The sequence below is a fragment of the Rhinatrema bivittatum genome, chromosome 1 (assembly GCF_901001135.1).
Source record: "Rhinatrema bivittatum chromosome 1, aRhiBiv1.1, whole genome shotgun sequence".
Lineage (NCBI taxonomy): Eukaryota > Metazoa > Chordata > Amphibia > Gymnophiona > Rhinatrematidae > Rhinatrema > Rhinatrema bivittatum.
The window spans coordinates 786796524-786806870 of NC_042615.1; positions in this window are offsets into that span (position 1 = coordinate 786796524).

Here is a 10347-nt window from a genome sequence, read left to right on the forward strand (position 1 = left end):
GTATTATTGTGAGGAATAGTGATGTTCTGCTTTTCCATTGTTGCACCGCATACAGAATCTGGCTTGTGGTTTCTGGTTCAATTTTTGTCTGCATGTGTGTTTGTGAGAGAGAGAGGAAGCTTATGTGTGTGTCAGGTACAATCCTAAGATTGTTGTATACTGGGGGTATGTATGCGTGCACACAGACACAATATGCTCCCTCTCATATGCACACATACATGCTTGGTGAGAGACACACACACACACACTTTCTCTGTACCTCTCACATACACCTCTGTGTCTTTCTCACACGCAGACATGCTTTTTCCATATCTCTCTCACACACATGCTTCTGCTGTGTCTCTCTCACATACTAACACAAGCACACACATGCTCCCTCTATCTCTTTCTCTCTCACACACACACAAGCAAACAAAAACTGAACTGGAAACCACAAGCCAGATTCTGTATGCAGTGCAACAATGGAAAAGCAGAAAATCACTATTCCTCAAAACAAAAGAGCTGGAGATTTTTGAAATCCTTACTAGTTTTAATTATCGGGTGGTGTTTGATGTGTCTGCTGTTTGGAAATATTTTATTGATGTTTAGGAAATTTAAAATTTATATATATGTGGGGGGGAGGGTGCCAAAGAAATATCCACCCCAGGTGCCAAATACTCTAGATAAGCCTCTCGTACCCGAGGCAATGCAGGGTGAAGTGATCTGCCCAAGATCACAAGAAGCAGCAGTGAGATTTGAACCCTGGCTGCCCAGGTTCCTAGTTCACTGCTCTAACCATTAGGCTGCATAAAAGGGAAATCTGAAAAAAGCATTTTTTCATATAGAGCATGTGGGACACCTAAAATCAACTTTCTCTGGAGGTGATAAGAGCCAAAACAGTGACAGAATTCAATCAGGCTAGGGACATGCAAAGGCATCTTAATGGCAAGGAAGAAACCCATCAAATCTTTGTGCTATGTCCACAAATCTAGCCGTTTTCTCTCACTCCTTTGTGAGTCTTCATTTGCAATTACCCGGGGATTTTTCTCCTATTCTATAGCTCCCTGCCCCCAACAAACAGTACCTAGTCCAGTCATTGCAAGGCCGGCCCTGGGTTCTGGAACCTTACAATCATGGGCCTCGCATCTTACCAAGAGACTCACCCTTAAGAAATAACCAGGACGCCTTTCCTTAGTTAAGTCTAGTAAATCCACATTTATTGACACAACAAGAATGTATTTTTAAACAAAAGGCTATTGCCATGAAAAGCAGTTTTCAAATATTGTACATTTCACAGCATATAAGACACAAAGGCATTAGTGTAATAAAGGGCCATGCCATGGTATGATTATGATGGTTATTGCTGTCTTTGACGTGGTTTGTCAGTCCAAGGCTTATTGCAGGAGTTCTGAGTCTCCACCTAGAACTGATTCAAAAACTTCCTTGCGTTCATTAAGCTAGAGCTCTTTTTCGAGATCTTTGCGTCCCTCCTGGATTGAGTCATTGTGCTGTGGTAGCTCTGCCATCCACTTGGTCCTTAGTTCTACAGGAGTCTGTCCCACCTACTCCTCGGTTCTTCAGGTCACCTATACAGGGTACCACTGGGGCTAAGGCCAGCACCCGCCCCAACACTAGCTGTTTTTAGAAGAGGGATGGTCAGATACCACTCTCCTTCAGAGTTTGGGCTGGTAGATTTCCTTCCAGGTATCAAAAGGAGTGAGATACTGAGTCTAATCAAGGTACCTTCTGATACCAGTCCTCTTCCATGCACACTTTTCTGGCTCACTGTTATTTGAGGATATAGGTTAGTCTTCCTGGATTTATATGGTAGAGCCTCCAGGATGGTACCATTACTTGCTTGCTCTGATTCCTCTATAGTTTTTTCTCTACCTCCATGGAAGACATCTGAGATGTGTGCTTTATGTTTGATTTTTTTTTTCCTCTTCTCAAGCCTCTTTTTTTTACCTCCTCTCCTGCAGCTGCTCTCCCACTTCTGACAACCTGCTCCATGTGTGAGGCTTAGGTTTATGCAAATTTACAGCAAGGAGGCAGAACGATGAAGAAAAGAGAACTGCATGCTCAATGAATATGTTAACTTGTGTAACATCTACATGCTATTTAGCACTCAGCTGGAGGTAATATACAGATGTGCTCACGTCAGCGTGTGCATAGAAAATGTGACCTGAGTGCTATAACCACACACTAAAATGGTTAGCAAGCCAGGAGATTGGTGGCAAGAAACACAGCTACTTCCAGAGTCTGCTATGCAATATAATTTCTAAAATTAGCATTGCTTTTCCTCTAAATAAGCTTTGATGCCCAACCTATTGCTTTCCCTCACCTTCCCCAGCTGCCAAAGTCACACAATACATAACCATAACAGCAGCCAATGGAAAATGTGTTAAGATTTTTTTGGCGTATCCTTGTCATTGCAGGCTTTACTGTGAAATAAGTGAACACAGAAAATGAATTACATCACCGAACCAATGGGTCAGACTTGTGGTCGATCGAACTCAGCATTCTGTCTGTGACAGTTGTTCCCAGACGTAAGAGGTGGAGAGCCTCAGGTTTACCTGGTTATTTAATAATTGTTAATGGACTTGACCTTCAGAAACTTGTCCAACCCTTTTTTAAACCCAGCTGTCTTTCACCACATCCTCTGGCAAGAAATACCATGGTTTAATTGTGAATTGACTGGAAAAAAATTACTTTCTTAAATTTGTTTTAAGTCTGCTGTCAGTTTTATGGCATGTCTCCTCGTTCAAGTACTATTTGAAAAAGGTAAATAACCATTCTTTCTCCACTTGTTCCACACCACATATGGTTTTATAACTTATTATCAAAGTAGTTACTGAATGACGGAAATCAGAATAGAAAGGGACTATTCCTTTTAGTGACAGAAAGTAAAATAAATACATTTTAATAGTTTTTTCTCCCTTATGTTTAGCATATTTCTGAATTGGATAAGTGACAGTTGATCAAGAAATCTCTGTGCCTCTTTGAATTTTTAATAGATTTTAAATAGCTAATTTTCTTTGATTCTGTGCATTTGTTTATTCTACCATCATGTCTTGGTTAATGCTTCTTTAGGCTGGTCAGGTGCTAATTAAAATTAGGGAAAAAAAGGTGATTACAAAACCTATTTGAATTCCAAGTGATAGCAATATTAATTCTCATTCAGCAAGCCATTAAATACCTAGAACATTACAAAAGGCAGGCACAGCAACCAGGGTTTGAAAATGTGATATAATGTTAGAGCTATCTGCGTTTTACAGATGTTTTAATTAGACACTGTTATTAACAGGAGAAATAAGAAAAGCCCTTAATGTTCTAGAGATGAAGCATTTTGAAAAGTTTTGAGTTCAGTTGGGTCCAATTAAGTGTAAGCTTGCAAGATTTCATTAATTGTTTTCCCTGAACACTCTGCAAGGCTTCCTGAGACTAGGGAGAAATCCAAGCTATTGGGCACGCGGACAGAACAGTTGTTTAACAAACAAGATTTCTAACATGCAAAATTCATTCCACTTAAGCATGTATGCTAACAAATAAAGAAGGTTGCATATTCACACTGTGTGTGTATATATATATATTTGGTCCAGCACAGCTGCAAGCCCTTTCCTGAGCTGCTGTGTGTTGGGCTATTTTCAATGAAAGGGTGACTGATGGAGAAGCCTGCAAGGAATTCATCTCGTGGCTTGGGATATGCAATGTCAAGCAGCTAGCAAGACAAGTAACTATTCAAACCACCAAAATTACAAAGGGCTAGATGTAAACTTTTCCATCAACCGCAGAGAAGTGTATTGTTTCGATTGGTCAGTAGTAAACCATTTTGCAAGGGGGGATCCAGGCTACCTAGAAATGTTTCAATCATCCAGACAGGGATTTGCTATTTTATTTTCCATCCTAAGACGATGTAGTGGAAGGAACATCACTTTCTGTATAACCTGGCACAGCTCTTGAAGATGACAACACTTGAAGATAACAAAACAGTTGTAAAGGTTTCTCTGGCTCTGGCTCTATCCCTCTGTGGCCTGAGAGGAGACAGATGGGGAGGGGGCTTGGACTTTCTTGTATATTTTTGCATTTTTAAAAGTGCATGTAAATTTTTCAGAAAATTTTCTGGGCACACAACAGTAGGTGTAAATGTGTACAGGTAAGTTAGGTGAGGATAATTTTCGAAGTGGACTTATGCACATAAATCCACTTTGAAAATTGGAGTAACTTATGCGTGTATTTGTTGCCAAATTTAGGTGGGATTATTATCAAATCACTTCCTAATGTGCTTTTCCTGCTATCTTCTAGGAGCATTTGTAATAAAAGTTTATCTAAATAAATCATATATAATAAATTATTTTTGGATCACCTCACCTATATCCACTCAAAGTGATTTACAGCATGTAAGGTACAATACTCCACTACATGCAGCACCACCTTCTTTTAAATATCCACAAAGCTTTGCTATGTACTGCACACTTCAGCATGGAATGCAAGAAATCTGGCCCAAAGTGCTGGTGTAATTTTTAAGTGGAAGGTAGTTTTAAACATCTGTGGGGGAGGGTCTACAGGTTTTCTGGAAAGAGATCTTCAACAGCACAAAATAAAAGGAAAAGAAGGGGATTTTGGTTACCCCATTAGCCCTGCTGGTGTAATTTCCAGGGAACAATACCCCAACGTGTTTCAAAATTCAAATAACAGCCTTGGTGCCTCTTTCTAAACAAAGACAACAGGCTAGAGATGCCATCAAAAAGGACCACAATGCAATGATCAATGAATGCGGAAAAACTTTTCTTCTCAAACAGTGCCCTCTTTGACATCATGAATCAACTAACCAACCCTATCTCCCAACTATACATGACCAATGATATTCCAAACACTCTGACAAATTTCTAAATACCATCACCATAACACGGCAAGACTTGCTGTAGCCTGGATTATTATGAACAGTGAGACCTCATACAAATGTGGCCGGGTTACCAAATAAGTGCCCAGAACGCCACTCGGGTTATGCGGTGATAACTTTTCAGAAGGCACCGTCATCAAAGTTCAAATCATCGGTCTCGATTGTTCAGGGATTAAAGTAATGACAACCTGTGTCGGTTTACTAGAAAAAGTAAGGCAGTGAAAAAGCGTTTTACTTATCGTAGCGTTCTGTAGCGGAGTATGCAGTAAGGATATAAATGTTGGCACTGGCCCGACACGGCTCGTGTTTCTTGCACCAGCTTCCTCAGGGGCCGCACAATGCCACTAGATTCCAAACACTGCCGCTCTGCTCTGCTACTAGGCTGCAGCTCTTTTCGGGCAGCCAAGTCCATCATACACCCAAGTCCATCATACACTTTTCAAGGAGAAAAATAGGCAAGGTCAGAACAAGACTCAATGGGGACAATTTTATCCCTCTGAAACCAAAAGATACTCCCAAAACTAATTCACTGCTACCCCACCTGAGCACCTCAAGCCCTAAGTTCACCAAAGATTTCCTCCTTCAACATTGTAACTCAAAGCAGTAAAGGACCTGGTCTACAAAGCTAAACCCAGCTAGTTCTCTACAAAGCTAAACCCAGCAAGTTCTCTCCCCCTGTTGATTGTAACTTTGACTTATTCCTACTTACTGTTATCTTTCGTTTACGTGAATTTGTTACTCTAGTTTTTCCCTTTGTTAAATTGTAAACCGATCCGATATGGTAATTTACTATGAAGGTCGGTATAAAAAACTGTTAAATAAATAAATAAATACTGCACTCTGGACCCTTGCCCTACTCATCAAAGATTGCTTAAACCACCACCTGGACCACCTTAATGCAAAGCCTAAATACTTAGTTGAATATTATAGGCCTATTTCAAATCTGCCCTACCTAGGGAAACTTATCAAGAGAGTGGCTGTCAGCCAACTAAGCTAGCAGAAGAAAAAAGAAACACCTCAACGCATACCAATCAGGTTTCCAGGCTGCTACAGCCCTGATAGATGATCTTAGAAGGGGCCTAGACAAGGGCATTAATTCTCTAATAGTTCTCCTATATCTATCAGCAGCCTTTGACACCATGGACAGTGACATTGCAACTAAACTGGTTCCTATCCTTCCTCAAGGGCAAATCACAAAAAAATACAGGTAGGTACTCACCTCTCCAGCCCTTGGGAACTAAAATTCAGAATACCTAAGGGCTCAATACTCTCACCCACTATCAACCTAATAAACGAAGCTTGACCGACGTGCCGCAAATGCGCAGTAGAGAGCAGCTCTACTGCGCATGTGCGGGAAAGCACGTCGGTCTCAGCGAGCGTCAGCTGAATTTACCAACATGGCGGCGGCGGCAGCAGCATCGAGCGACGGCGACAAGGAGCATCGTCGAGCAGCAGCAGTGGCGGCGGCAACGACGAGGAGCGGCAGCAGCGAGGGAGGAGCGAGTGAGAGGGAGGGAGGAGAGAGAAAGGGAGGGAGGGAGAGGGAGGGACTGAGTGAGGGAGGGATGGGGAGGAGGAGTGAGAGGGAGGGAGGGACTGAGGAGAGGGAGGGACTGAGTGAGAGAGAGGGAGGGAGGGAGGGACTGAGGGAGGGGGAGAGGGAAGAGAGAGAGTGTGAGGGAGGGACTGAGTGAGGGGGAGGGAGAGACTGAGTGAGAGGGAGGGAGGGGGAGAGGGAGAGTGTGGGAGGGAGGAGTGGGTGAGTGTGGGAGGTGGGTGGGGAAGAGTGAGGGGAGAGGGAGAATGAGGGGGAGGTGAGAGACAGAGGGATGTGAGTAAGTGCAAGGGTAAGAAGTTGTGGAGCAGAGAAAAAGGGAGTGGAGGAGGGCTGAGGGAGAGGGGATGGGATTGAGAGAGGGTGGGGAGTGACTGAGGGAAGGGGAGAGAGGTGGGAGTGACTGAGGGAAGGGGAGGGAGGTGAGAGTGAGGGGAAGGAGTAGTGGGAGACAGAGAATGAGTAAGACTGAGTGGAGGGAAGGGGGTGAGTGACCGAGGGGAAGGGGGAGTGAGGGAGAAAAAGTGTAGAAGGGTGCTGTGTTCGAAAATGGACTTAAAAAAAATTTAATGTAGCCCGTTTTAACGGGCTTAACGGCTTGTTATTCAACATATACTGTACATACAGCCCCTCAGCCTCATTATCAGACCGGTCTTGCATGCCACTTCTACATAGATAACATTCAGATCCACTGCAGACTCGGGCAACTTTGTATAGAATCCCTAGATAAACGAAATATTTGACCACACAAAGGGGCAGATTTTAAATGTCCTGCGCGCGTAAATTCGGCCGGATTTACGCGCACAGGGCCCTCGCGCACCGGCGCGCCTATTTTGCATAGGCCGCCGGCGCGCGCAGAGCCCCGAGACGCGCGTAAGTCCCAGGGCTTTGTTAAGGGGGCGTGCCCGGAGCGACGCGGCGTTTTGGGGGCGTGTTGCACGTGACGCGTTTCGAGGGCGGCGACGTGGGCGTGGTTTCGGCCCGGGGGTGTTCCGGGGGCATGGCCGCGGCCTCCGGAACACCCCCGGGACCGGAACACGGAGGCGTAACTTTGCCGACAAAGGTAGGGGGGGTTTAGATAGGGCCGGGGGGGTGGGTTAGGTAGGGGAAGGGAAGGGAAGGTGCGGGGGTGGGGGGGGGGTGGAAGGAAAGTTCCCTCCGAGGCCGCTCCAATTTCGGAGAGGCCTCGGAGGCAGGCTGCGTGGCTCGGCGCGCGCAGGCTGCCGATTTTGGGCAGCCTTGCGCACGCTGACCCCAGATTATATAGGCTACGCGTGTATCTTATAAAATCCAGCGTACTTTTGTTCGCGCCTGGTGCGCGAACAAAAGTACGCGATCGCGCAAATTTTTAAAATCTACCCCATAGTGTTACAAATTTTAACTTATAGGGGGAAGGCACCTTGGGGCTCATTGTTGTTTCATTGTTTTCCATTTCTTGTCTTATTATAGTAACTTGAGCAGGTATTGGGTAATACAACATGGCGCCTGTTCACTAACAACTTTCAGATGTCTTTTTTTCTACATGTGAAACATAGAGTCAGAAGTATCTGAGCCTGCATTGCTTCCCTATATCCAAAGTAGAGAGTTAACACACCAAAGAAATTCTACCATGCAAAAAAAAAGCAGCTGATTTCTTGAACAGAGTGATCATCATAAATGACGCCAATACATTCACCACTCACATCAGTGAAGAATTTTTATAGCATTCATGATATAAACATCAGTCAAAATAAATCCTAAAGTACTTTTTTTTTTTAATTTGCAAGTAAATATATATTTTCATTTCATCTTAAAGCAGTCCCCCATAGGTTAAAAGGAATATCCAAGTTCAAAACTGCCTAATTCAAGATTCCAGCGGTCCGACACTGGTCCAGTGTTTCTAGTTCCACAGACTCTGCGTTAAGGGTGCAAGAAGAGTGCTGCTCAAAACTGGTGTATCTGGTCTGCACACAATGGAAACAAGAAGTAAGATTTAAAGTGAGAAAAGGCACAAAATGAAAGAACCGATCACGGCAGATCAAAAAGCACTTGATTGAAGACTCCTTTTTAAAGCAGTGATGTAAGTACATACCGTATATCAAAGCAAAGGACCTTAAAATGCAGAGATAATTAAAGCAGAGAATGCCAGTCTATGGCTTCATTCAAACCAATAGGGAAAACACTATTCAAGATATATTTATATCCAGTATTGTTCATGTCTATTTAAAAAAAACTTCAATGTCCCCTCCCTTAATCGAGGCCCATAGTTGATCTTTCACTCTCCAATTTGTGCAAATTGATGACTTGGTGTAATATAGTGCTGAACTACTAGAGCTTGCAATTTTTCAGTGTTCACACAGTTTTGATGTTCAGTAAGCTGCAACCAAATTGGACGCTTTGTATATCCAATATAAATCAAGAGACAAGTGCAGTGTAATAAATAGATCACATTTGTAAGTGAAGTGGATTCTTGTGCTGGGGTGAGGTTGGTACAGCCTAAAGGGCAAATCCCCTAGGCCCATGTTGCCAGCAGGCAGATGTGCCCTGGCCTAGGATTGGGCTGGAGCTTCACCTATACCAGCCCCATTGCCCACAATTGAGTCTTTGGGTTTCAGGGGCCAGCAGGGCTTAGGCAACAGTCCCTCAGGGCTAAGATGAATAATGGGTCCGGGGCCAGGTTGAAATCAGGGCAGGCAGCAATCAGAAGTTCACCTGGTACAGGTCAAGGGTCAGGGCAGGCAGAGAGTAGAGTGTAGCCCAGGTCCAGAGCAAGGGTCAGTGGCAGGTGGCAAGCAAGAGAGAGATCAGTGGCCATAGAAAGATCAAAGGCAGGAATCAGAGTGAAGCAAACAAGGAGACAGAACAGATGACCACAAAAAGGCTGGACAGAAAAGGCGGGACTACGGGAGAAGAGCAACAGAGGCAGTGCCATTAGCAAGGCAATGGCTGGGATCAAAGGCAGGGAATTGAGTAGGCAATGAGAAACAAGGCACAGGAAGCAAGACGCATTGCAAGGCAGGGGGAGCTATTGTTGAGGTGAGGAGTGATGGGTTCAGTGGGTAGAAGTAGTCCAGGGACGCCAACGTCATTCGAGTGTGCTGCTTTCAGCTTCCCGCTGCAGGGCCAATATAATATGTGTAAGTGTGCGCACCTAAAGAGAGCAGTAGTGGCGGTGTAGCAATGGCAGCGTGGGAACCCCCATAGCGAGCTGGCATCTTGGGGTGAGTGCAGCCAATCACAGGGTCATCCTGTGGCTGGCAAACGTTACAACATTACGTGAAGGACAGTCTGTATGTTGTCTTCTTTTAAGACTATATCCAGTAATGGGGTGACTCCCTTGTTTACCAATCATCATCTGTTCACATAGCTCATAATCTCCACATGGGGTATGTCCCATTTGAATAGGTAGACTAATTTTCTCAGAAAGTGTTCAAGCTTGACTAACATGTTCCCTAATATTATGACCCCTCATATAAGAAAAAGGTGGGGGGGGGGGGGGGGGGGGAGAGATTCAAATACAAAATGAATAGCTAATACTTTCCAATGTCTGTTTATAATAACTAATATCTTATGACTCAAATTAGAAAAATATAGGGCACAAGTGAGTTGATCTATAGTCTTCTGCGTAGCTCGATACTTCAACAACTGGGTATGCTAAGAGAAACGAGCTCTTTGATAAATCATCTTTATGTTATGTTTAAGTAAGAATGTGAACCCTAGGCTGAGATGAGAGATGTCTCTGCCCACAGGGAGGAGCCCTGTGAGCCTCACCGTCAGCAGGCACAGTCTCAGTGGCGTGGGACACAGCTAGAAGTGGAGACTTTATTATGAAGGAAGGAAAAAGTAATGTCCACAGAATTGGAGATATAGTAGTATAGTCCTGGGCAATGGGAATTGCCCAGCGTGAGACCACAGCTGAGAAGATCCAGTAGTG